We start from the raw sequence: 11,476 nt of genomic DNA, 5'->3' as shown, positions 1-11,476 counted from the left end.
AAAACTAAACACATATAGGTAGGAAACCCATATCAGGACCGAAGGAAAAACACGGAGCCCACCAACAGGATGGAAAAACTAACTGACCCAGCAGAAAAAAAAGAGGGCTCTCTGTGAAACACAGAACCACAACTGACAGAACTCGCGAGTTCCAGCTCCAGGGCAGCAAAGCTGACCCTAAGTCATCATGGGACCCCATCCCACAGAGAATGCCGAATACACGACTGTAACTCCTGACCAGGAAATCCCAGGCCCCAGCAGCAATGCAACCAGCAGAGGATGGAACACATGTGAACACCCCCACCAGCAAGGATAACAGGGTCAACAAAAAGTACACAGTCAGACCCAAGAGAGCAGACAGATCCCCGACCCCCCCTCCGAGGAACGGACCCAACCCAAAAAAGGGCTGGCAACATCCGCCTCAAAGAGAGAACAGAGCGCCTAAGAGGAAACAAACCCATCGGAGAACCAATCTGACCAATTACTAGCAGCTGGTCATGCTACCACGAATCCATAACAAAATACTACGTGCTCAGGTCCCGGGACCCTTACACAGTTCCCGTCTCTAAAGAAGGAACACTCCCAAAAGGGAAGATAGGGCACTGAGCTACAATAGTACCTGCAGGACAAGGCAGATCCTGGGTTCCGTGCCCCACAAGCCAAATATATTGAGGTGCTGTCTTCTAAAACCTTTTTTGAAGATTTCAAGTCTCTACCCTAGTACCAGAGCCAGCCCCCCTGACATCCAACATGCAAGGAGGGAAGAAAAAAAATCCTTGAACGAGAAGATAAGGACCCACAGGGTTTCCATGGAAACTGTATACTTCCAAAATCCTCTCCAAGAGGACAAAAGCCAAGGGGACCGCTTTTCCAGCTGTAGGCAAGGCGAAGAGACCCAAGAGAATGGTAATACCATTGAGTAATAAACCAACAGTCATTACTACCAGCTCAGTTGAGACAAACAACCTCAAATGCAAAAATTGCCGCTGGCGACAACCGTAGATCCACCTGAAAGGCAGCAAACTAATCTTCATGCAGATACTAAATCTCCCATGAGAGATAAAAACCAACCCCCCGAAGGGACAAGCGGACGTTCTAAACCCTGAGGTTTGAAACTGAACTACCCAGGATCGAGTCCAGCGACCCGGACCCCAAAATTTTAGACAAGAGACATGGCCCTAAGCCAGACCCCCCGAAACCCGTGACAGGCCGTATGTCCAGAGGAACCATCAAGTTGCCTCATACAGAGAAGGGCACTCTAGGTAGTGCATTCCACATCCCAATGTCCTTGAACATTAGACGCTCGCAAGAGACTCAGGCCAAGTGTATAGAAATACATCTAGACAGGCCTCAGAGATAGCAAACCACACCTGGAGGTGGAGCTGAACCTTGGACCCTCCGCTTGCAACTCCAGAAACCAAGAGCTCCTAGAGGTTCGAGTGCAACACTCCAAGTCCAGGGACCCCGGAGATTATCAGGGACAGGGCTCCATATAATGGTGAACATACCACAATAGCTGGATTCAAACACGCAACCTTAGCCATGTGGGCAACTGGGCAACCCACTAGGCTACACCGGCAAGCGTAACAAGCCCTTTAGTTGGAGAGCCAAAGATCCTCACAGGATCAGCCTCCCGGAAATCCCTGTACCAAACCAGGAATAACATAGACAACTCCGCAACTCCTGCTGAGAAGCGGACCAGAGGCGGTTGCCAGGGAAAAAAGGGGAGTAACCCAACCCCTGCGCTCCATCTTATGAGAGCATGCGATATACTGGAAAAAAGGGGAGACGGATATACCTGAACCTAGGCCACAAGAAAAGATTGAAATGAAAATCGTCATCCAAACTGGTACCCCAACTGTCCTGCGGTCATCCAGACCTCCAAACCCCTTTGGAATGGAGAACCTCGGTTCCAAGGCCAAAAACCTCCAGAACCCACGAGGAGTCATAGACGGATCCCCACATAAGGAACGGCAGAAGACCTATACAATCCCTCCGACACCAAGGACGAGGAGCAGGCTGACGTATAAGAAACGAAAACACCCCCTCAAGTAATGGATAAATAAACATAAAACGAACACTCCGAACAAAGTGAACGACTCAACACCCAACAGGATAACCAGAACACCAGCACCACGTGGGTGACATGAACCCTAAGAAACAGCAGCTAGTGCCCGACCAGTACCTGCCTGGTACAAGGAACACCTGAACTGTCCAAGGTCCAAGAAAAATCGAAGCCCCATAGGGATTGAAAACATAAACTATAATCATAACTAAGTTCTGATAAAGAAAACGCGCAGCTTCTAAGTAAGCTACAAAATCACAAGTATTAGCTCCAGAGAAGAAATGTTCCCAAAATGGAAAATTATAGCAGACATGAGCTTCATAAAACAAATCAAATATATCCTAACCGGATGAAATAAAATGAAGGCAACACCCGAGGGTGAACGCCCAAAGAAAACGGCATGCCAACCGGACCAGCCGATTAGAGGCCCAAGCTCAAAACTGGAACAGATACTTAAAAGAAAAGAAAAATGGAGACGTTAAAGAGATTGCTTCATCCCCACACGTCTAATCTATTTTGCCATCCGGCACAGAAGACCGAGGATCCCTCGGCCCAGTAGGGCTGGAATCTTCCAGCACTACCTAAACATGCCTTAGTAAAACACGAAGACGTGCCAGTCTATAACGGAAGGCAAAATGTTCCCCTGCTGGGTCAATGGATGACCCCGGCCCAGAGGGTGGGGCCCCTGAAGCCTCAGAGGCCATCGCTTCCCTAGAAGGTCTACCTGACTCAGGCGATCCCACGCCCAACAAACCCCGGTTAACAGAACACGGACAGTATCTCAAAAATACCTCACTAGGAAGATATAAATGTGCCAGTGTCATAGATATGGCCATGCGGAACCATGCTGTATCCTCTGGAGGAAACAAGCCGCCTTCTGGAGAAGGAGTAACGGCCATAGGGACACCTGCTTGTGTAGCAAAAGAAGGTTCTGGAGCATGCGCCTCACGGGACATGGAATTCTCAGGGGCGGATGGCTCAACGCACTCTAAATTGCCTGATTCGGGGGAAGAGAGTACTCTAGAACGGCAATCGGAACCTAACTGATGGGCATGGATAACCATGGCCATTTCATACTCTTCGCAAGATGTATACTCCGAAACGGAGATATCCGTCTCCAAAAAATCTGAATCCTCCATAACTTGGAGATTGCAATTATGGACAAACACTAATGGCACCTTACACCTCCAATGGCTGGGGCACTCCCCACCTCCTGTGAACCAAACAACTAGCGAACAGACTCTCTCCGTCGCCACTCGGTCAAGGTGCGGAAATGGAATACAACGTGACCACACCAGGTCACGAGGTGCATCGTGTCAGCCAAAAAATGCGCCAGTCCCTAGGACCGCGCAAACTGATGAAATAAGGCCGTTATGTCCAAATAGCCATAAGCCCAAGTATCACTACACAATAGCAGACAAAATCACATAACAAACATGATTAAAGGCCCCCCTGTTCAATAACCCCCCTCAGGAGATATTAACCCTTGATTCCGTAAGATAAAGGAGTCCCCACTGAGACCCTGACTTCTTTCATTAACATTACATTCACATATCGAAATAAAATGAAACAATCTTACCGGAATCTACTCCGTGGAACAGGAACACGGCCCTTGAAGTGTGACAGATAGTAGCTTCGCTTCTGACATGGACTTGAGTGAATAAAGGCAGGCAGCGAAACTCGTCAACGCCGATTGCCCAGAAGCTGTTAATATGAGTTGGGATTGTTTCACAGAAAGACTCTTCCTGCATCCCCAGACTCTAACTTTCACCCATGCTCTCACTGAGAGGCTGACAGGATTACTTAAAACTCCAGTCCCATTTCGAAGAGTACTACCCTCCATGACACTTCTCTGTCAACCTCCTGAGATAAAAGGCAAAGAATGACTGGGAGATGAGGGAAGTGGGGGAGGTATTTAAGCCTTTGGCAGGGGTGTCTTTGCCTCCTCCTGGTGGCCAGGTTCTGAATTCTGAAAAGTAATGAATGCAGCTGTGGACTCTTCCAATTTAAGCAGAAAAGTTTAATTTTGACTTCAGTGCCCCTTTAACTAATTGTACATTGTTTCTCAAATGTACTTACCTGGAGAGTATTTTTCTCTTATCTCCAGGATATTAGCTTTGGGCGTGGATTCTTTGCTTGCTTTCTGTTTGCCATCTCTTCTGAAGTAGAAATTGTACAACAGAGGTTGTGTATGTGAACTCAAGAATAGATTAATAAGAGAAATGTATGTTTGCTTTACAAATATGTTCTCTTGAAGTATTTGGCTCCATGGTTATATTCTTTGTTATGATCAAAGATATGCTGTTTAACCAAAGGATATCTTATATATATATCTTTAACTGGATATTGTCCTTTGTCAGGGCTTGACAAACCAAGGCACCAGAGAGCCACTAGTGCCTTAAAATTAGGTCTTTGCGTCCTAGTTAAGACACCCAAGGATGCCCCCCACTTCCCTGCCAGCCACCACAAACCGCACATAAAATTTAGCTTGGTGAAGCTGGATCTTTTCTAGGCCTTGCAGCTGTAAAACACAAATCCAACTTTTATTGTGTTATTATATAATAAATGTGTGTGTACTATATGTATGCATATATACACATGCACACACACGTTTGCATATATACATATTTATCTATGAACATTATATATATATATATATATATATATATATATATATATATATATATATATATAAATAATATCTCATAGGGTTGTACATAGGTTTCAGGCTCCTAAATTTATGGGCTGGCTCCTACATTTTGAACAAATTTGTTTAGCCCTGTCCTAAGCTGAAGCTGTATCAAAGCCCTTATGCAAGAGTTAATAAACTCATACCACCCACAATGTGTGCATATTTTAAACGCTGGGTTTTACCAGTGCTACAAATAAAAACTTCATGCTGAAAGTTCCTTTATTTGCAACACGTTTATGCCACGCTTAGCAACTCCGGCCGCCCATGACAAAACTCTAATTTTTAAATGAGGTGACGTTTCCACCTCTTAGCCAATACCCGTGATGGCCAATCTGCATTATGCCGGATGGCTTGCATGCTATTGGTTAAGAGGTGAAAACATCACCTCATTGATGAAACAGCATTTTGCCGTGGGCGGCCGGAGGTGCTCAGCTCTGCATAAACTCGCTGCTAATATAGGAATTTATCATGAAGTTTTTAATACGTCATGACTTAAAGTCCCCTTTATTTGTTGCACTGGTAAATCCTAGCGTTTCAAAAATGATAGGATTTGCCATCACTTTAAGATAGATGCATTTGTGAGAGACAAAAACTTTACTCAACCTGATGTGATATCTATTTATGTGGGTTCAATCAGGGTTTACCCATTCCAACAAATTCTGTTTACTTGGAACATCTTCAGAGCTTATGTCTTCTGTCTGAGCACTGGGCTTCATTTCTGTGGCTAGAAGTCAGTATTTTATTAATCATGGCTGCAACTGCAAAATGTCTATGTTTCTAAAAATGAAATAAACAAATTCAACTTTTCTAGGTGATGCAATACAGGTAGTTTGAGGAATATAATATTAAATGCCAGTGTGTTTAGAAATGAATATCTCTTAACTTCCAAAAGAGATCTGGTTTGGGCAGAAACTCCCTGAATTTAAGATTAATGTCAACGACTGCAGATGTTTCTTAGGTTAATGGGTCTGCTCACGGTGAAATTTTATAAAAAAATTGAAGCTCTGCAGAATGCGGAAATCCAGAGGTAATAGGATGGGGTGTCTGTGTGCTTGGGTCAATTTAATCACTTACTAAGTTAAGAGAGAGTATTGAATATAAGAGATAAGTATTGAATTTAAGGACTGTAAAATTCCAGTGGTAAAAGTCAATACACCAGCACATCTGTCAAACTGCAGAACACATCTCTGAGAACAAAACAGGAAGCAGAAAGTCATAATTGCCAGGACTAAAATGATTTAAGTGCAATAAACATGTTGCTAGACAAAATGTGCTAACAATTAAGCCTTTCATATTTCATTACTTAAATGGACATTAACCCCTTAATGACCACAGCACTTTTCCATTTTCTGTCCGTTTGGGACCAAGGCTATTTTTACATTTTTGAGGTGTTTGTGTTTAGCTGTAATTTTCCTCTTACTCATTTACTGTACCCACACATATTATATACCGTTTTTCTCGCCATTAAATGGACTTTCTAAAGATACCATTATTTTCATCATATCTTATAATTTACTATAAAAAAAATTATAAAATATGAGGAAAAAATGGAAAAAAACACACTTTTTCTAACTTTGACCCCCAAAATCTGTTACACATCTACAACCACCAAAAAACACCCATGCTAAATAGTTTCTAAATTTTGTCCTGAGTTTAGAAATACCCAATGTTTACATGTTCTTTGCTTTTTTTGTAAACTATAGGGCCATAAATACAAGTAGCACTTTGCTATTTCCAAACCATTTCTTTTCAAAATTAGCGATAGTTACATTAGAGCACTGATATCTGTCAGGAATCCCTGAATATCCCTTGACATGTATATATATTTTTTTAGTAGACAACCCAAAGTATTGATCTAGGCCCATTTTGGTATATTTCATGCCACCATTTCACTGCCAAATGCAATCAAATAGAAAAAATCGTTCATTTTTCACAAATTTTTTCACAAACTTTTGGTTTCTAACTTAAATTATTTACAAACAGCTTGTGCAATTATGGCATAAATGGTTGTAAATTCTTCTCTGGGATCCCCTTTGTTCAGAAATAGCAGACATATATGACTTTGGTGTTGCTTTTTGGTAATTAGAAGGTCGCTAAATGCCACTGCGCACCACACGTGTATTATGCCCAGCAGTGAAGGGGTTAATTAGGGAGCATGTAGGGAGCTTTTTGGGGTAGTTTTAGCTTTAGTGTAGTGTAGTAGACAACCCCAAGTATTGATCTAGGCCAATTTTGGTATATTTCATGCCACCATTTCACCGCTAAATGCGATCAAATTAAAAAAAACGTTAATTTTTTCTCAATTTTAGGTTTCTCACTGAAATTATTTACAAACAGCTTCTGCAATTATGGCACAAATGGTTGTAAATGCTTCTCTGGGATCCCCTTTGTTCAGAAATAGCAGACATATATGGCTTTGGCATTGCTTTTTGGTAATTAGAAGGCCTCTTAATGCCGCTGCGCATCACACGTGTATTATGGCTAGCAGTGAAGGGGTTAATTATGTAGCTTGTAGGGAGCTTGCAGGGTTAATTTTAGCTTTAGTGTAGAGCTCAGCCTCCCACCTGAAACATCAGACCCCCTGATCCCTCCCAAACAGCTCTCTTCCCACCCCCACCCCACAATTGTCCCCGCCATCTTAAGTACTGGCAGAAACTCTGCCAGTACTAAAATAAAAGGTATTTGGCCGTTTAAAAAAAAAAAAAAAAGCATATTTACATATGCTGATGTGTAGGATCCCCCCTTAGACCCCAACCTCACTGATCCCCCACCAAACTGCTCTCTAACCCTTCCCCTCTGCAATAATGGGCGCCATCTTGGGTACTGGCAGCTGTCTGCCAGTACCCAGTTTTGTAACAAAATGTGCCTTTTTTTTTAAAATTCCCTTTTCTGTAGTTTAGCTTTCCCCCCCCACCGAGACCAACCCCCAACCCCTTCCAGGACACTTAGATTGCATTTTAGTGTATTTGTTTTTTCAACTTTTTTTTTTTCTGTAGTGTAGCGGTTCCCACCCGCTCCCGCCCCTTGCACGCGCCCGCCCACCACCCCGTGCACGCGCGTGCTCCCGTGAGCGCCCCCCGCAGCTCCCGCCCCCGCCCCCCTCCACTCCACATAGAGCACCGATGGCCGCCCACCCGCCTCCCACGTAAGCTCCCACCCACCAACGATACCGGCCATCGATGTCCGGTGCAGAGAGGGCCACAGAGTGGCTCTCTCTGCATCGGATGGCCAAGGGGGGTTATTGCAGGATGCCTCCATATCGAGGCATCACTGCAATAACCGGAAAGCAGCTGGAAGCGAGCAGGATCGCTTCCAGCTGCTTTCCAGACCAAGGACGTACGCCACACGTCCTCGGTCATTAACTGGATTGTTTTTGAGGACGTGTGGCGTACGTCCTTGGTCGTTAAGGGGTTAAAGGGACAGTCAAGTCCAAAAACATAATTTATGTAAGAACTTACCTGATAAATTCATTTCTTTCATATTAGCAAGAGTCCATGAGCTAGTGACGTATGGGATATACATTCCTACCAGGAGGGGCAAAGTTTCCCAAACCTCAAAATGCCTATAAATACACCCCTCACCACACCCACAATTCAGTTTAACGAATAGCCAAGAAGTGGGGTGATAAAAAAGTGCGAAAGCATATAAAATAAGGAATTGGAATAATTGTGCTTTATACAAAAATCATAACCACCACAAAAAAAGGGCGGGCCTCATGGACTCTTGCTAATATGAAAGAAATGAATTTATCAGGTAAGTTCTTACATAAATTATGTTTTCTTTCATGTAATTAGCAAGAGTCCATGAGCTAGTGACGTATGGGATAATGATTACCCAAGATGTGGATCTTTCCACACAAGAGTCACTAGAGAGGGAGGGATAAAATAAAGACAGCCAATTTCTGCTGAAAATAATCCACACCCAAAATAAAGTTTAATGAAAAACATAAGCAGAAGATTCAGACTGAAACCGCTGCCTGAAGTACTTTTCTACCAAAAACTGCTTCAGAAGAAGAAAATACATCAAAATGGTAGAATTTAGTAAAAGTATGCAAAGAGGACCAAGTTGCTGCTTTGCAAATCTGATCAACCGAAGCTTCATTCCTAAACGCCCAGGAAGTAGAAACTGACCTGGTAGAATGAGCTGTAATCCTCTGAGGCGGAGTTTTACCCGACTCAACATAGGCAAGATGAATTAAAGATTTCAACCAAGATGCCAAAGAAATAGCAGAAGCTTTCTGGCCTTTTCTAGAACCGGAAAAGATAACAAATAAACTAGAAGTCTTTCGGAAAGATTTAGTAGCTTCAACATAATATTTCAAAGCTCTAACAACATCCAAAGAATGCAATGATTTCTCCTTAGAATTCTTAGGATTAGGACATAATGAAGGAACCACAATTTCTCTACTAATGTTGTTGGAATTCACAACTTTAGGTAAAAATTCAAAAGAAGTTCGCAACACCGCCTTATCCTGATGAAAAATCAGAAAAGGAGACTCACAAGAAAGAGCAGATAATTCAGAAACTCTTCTGGCAGAAGAGATGGCCAAAAGGAACAAAACTTTCCAAGAAAGTAATTTAATGTCCAATGAATGCATAGGTTCAAAGGGAGGAGCTTGAAGAGCTCCCAGAACCAAATTCAAACTCCAAGGAGGAGAAATAGACTTAATGACAGGTTTTATACGAACCAAAGCTTGTACAAAACAATGAATATCAGGAAGAATAGCAATCTTTCTGTGGAAAAGAACAGAAAGAGCAGAGATTTGTCCTTTCAAGGAACTTGCAGACAAACCCTTATCTAAACCATCCTGAAGAAACTGTAAAATTCTCGGTATTCTAAAAGAATGCCAAGAAAAATGATGAGAAAGACACCAAGAAATATAAGTCTTCCAGACTCTATAATATATCTCTCTAGATACAGATTTACGAGCCTGTAACATAGTATTAATCACAGAGTCAGAGAAACCTCTTTGACCAAGAATCAAGCGTTCAATCTCCATACCTTTAAATTTAAGGATTTCAGATCCTGATGGAAAAAAGGACCTTGTGACAGGAGGTCTGGTCTTAACGGAAGAGTCCACGGTTGGCAAGAGGCCATCCGGACAAGATCCGCATACCAAAACCTGTGAGGCCATGCCGGAGCTACCAGCAGAACAAACGAGCATTCCTTCAGAATCTTGGAGATTACTCTTGGAAGAAGAACTAGAGGCGGAAAGATATAGGCAGGATGATACTTCCAAGGAAGTGATAATGCATCCGCTGCCTCCGCCTGAGGATCCCGGGATCTGGACAGATATCTGGGAAGTTTCTTGTTTAGATGAGACGCCATCAGATCTATTTCTGGAAGTTCCCACCTTTGAACAATCTGAAGAAATACCTCTGGGTGAAGAGACCATTCGCCCGGATGCAACGTTTGGCGACTGAGATAATCCGCTTCCCAATTGTCTACACCTGGGATATGAACCGCAGAGATTAGACAGGAGCTGGATTCCGCCCAAACCAAAATTTGAGATACTTCTTTCATAGCCAGAGGACTGTGAGTCCCTCCTTGATGATTGATGTATGCCACAGTTGTGACATTGTCTGTCTGAAAACAAATGAACGATTCTCTCTTCAGAAGAGACCAAAACTGAAGAGCTCTGAAAATTGCACGGAGTTCCAAAATATTGATCGGTAATCTCACCTCCTGAGATTCCCAAACTCCTTGTGCCATCAGAGATCCCCACACAGCTCCCCAACCTGTGAGACTTGCATCTGTTGAAATTACAGTCCAGGTCGGAAGCACAAAAGAAGCCCCCTGAATTAAACGATGGTGATCTGTCCACCACGTTAGAGAGTGTCGAACAATCGGTTTTAAAGATATTAATTGAGATATCTTTGTGTAATCCTTGCACCATTGATTCAGCATACAGAGCTGAAGAGGTCGCATGTGAAAACGAGCAAAGGGGATCGCGTCCGATGCAGCAGTCATAAGACCTAGAATTTCCATGCATAAGGCTACCGAAGGGAATGATTGTGACTGAAGGTTTCGACAAGCTGAAATCAATTTTAGACGTCTCTTGTCTGATAAAGACAGAGTCATGGACACTGAATCTATCTGGAAACCCAGAAAGGTTACCCTTGACTGAGGAATCAATGAACTTTTTGGTAAATTGATCCTCCAACCATGATCTTGAAGAAACAACACAAGTCGATTCGTATGAGATTCTGCTAAATGTAAAGACTGAGCAAGTACCAAGATATCGTCCAAATAAGGAAATACCACAATACCCTGTTCTCTGATTACAGACAGAAGGGCACCGAGAACCTTTGTAAAAATTCTTGGAGCTGTAGCTAGGCCAAACGGTAGAGCCACAAACTGGTAATGCTTGTCCAGAAAAGAGAATCTCAGGAACTGATAATGATCTGGATGAATCAGAATATGCAGATATGCATCCTGTAAATCTATTGTGGACATATAATTCCCTTGCTGAACAAAAGGCAAGATAGTCCTTACAGTTACCATCTTGAACGTTGGTATCCTTACATAACGATTCAATATTTTTAGATCCAGAACTGGTCTGAAGGAATTCTCCTTCTTTGGTACAATGAAGAGATTTGAATAAAACCCCATCCCCTGTTCCGGAACTGGAACTGGCATAATTACTCCAGCCAACTCTAGATCTGAAACACAATTCAGAAATGCTTGAGCTTTCACTGGATTTACTGGGACACGGGAAA

This window comes from Bombina bombina, chromosome 7 (assembly GCF_027579735.1).
Source record: "Bombina bombina isolate aBomBom1 chromosome 7, aBomBom1.pri, whole genome shotgun sequence".
In the NCBI taxonomy this organism is placed as follows: domain Eukaryota; kingdom Metazoa; phylum Chordata; class Amphibia; order Anura; family Bombinatoridae; genus Bombina; species Bombina bombina.
Note: the sequence above shows the minus strand (reverse complement) of the source record.